The following is an 894-nucleotide window of genomic DNA, read 5'->3' as shown; positions in this document are numbered from 1 at the left end:
TAGAATGCTAACATTGAGCAGAAGAGCTCAGGGACAGTGCCCAAGGCCCTGAGTTCGAGCCCCAGAGCTGATTTTTTTTAAAGAAAGAAATAGGTGGATATAAAAATAGTTAAGCAACAGTTCAAGGATCTCTGTTCATATGATCACATGAGAAGACATTTGAAATGGATGAAAAATGAAATAAAAATATCAGCCAGAGAGAACACTATGAACTATGTAGCAAGGTGGTAAGGACTGAGGGATAACATTTATTTCTATTTTTATTTTTCAGAGTTTCTGTATTGATGTGGAAGTTTTTGAAACAAAAAGATATTCAACTGTCTCTGGTATCAGAACAAAAAAAGTAGAAGGTGCACATATCCAGGGTACTTTATGACTGCCATCTGTGGCCTTTACTTTATCAGGAATTCCACTACTAGATATCTTTGCCATTAAAAAAAAATCACCTCATGTAGACTCCAAATGATGCAGCCAGAAAAGAAAGTCTTGATTATAACATTGACTTCCAATATTGCTCCTGGAAAGAGCAAGCCAGAGACCAGAAAAGGGACCTTGAATCTATCATTCAGTTTTCCAGGCTTGGGTTTGTAGTTAGAGCTCTCCAATTATCTTCCCATCAACACTAAAAGACGAGCCATTGATGTTCCATTTCCTGGTTGTTATATTAAAGAAAGTAAATTAACCAAGTGAAATTAATGAGGATTTATTTTATTGAACCTAATATATAGCAAGTTATGTTTTTCATATGGAATCAATGTAAAAACCGTTGAGGTTTTGTTGGTGGTGGTGTTTTTTGATGTGTGGGTGTGTGCATGCTTGTGCTGGTCCTGATGCTTGAACTCAGGGTCTGGGTTCTGTTCCTAAGCTTTTGTGCTCAAGGCTAGCATTCTACCA

This window comes from Dipodomys spectabilis, unplaced genomic scaffold (genome assembly GCF_019054845.1).
Source record: "Dipodomys spectabilis isolate Male_0828 unplaced genomic scaffold, ASM1905484v1 ptg000155l, whole genome shotgun sequence".
NCBI classification, from domain to species: Eukaryota; Metazoa; Chordata; class Mammalia; order Rodentia; family Heteromyidae; genus Dipodomys; species Dipodomys spectabilis.
The sequence above is the reverse complement of the archived record's forward strand: the minus strand, read 5'-3'. Positions refer to the sequence as shown.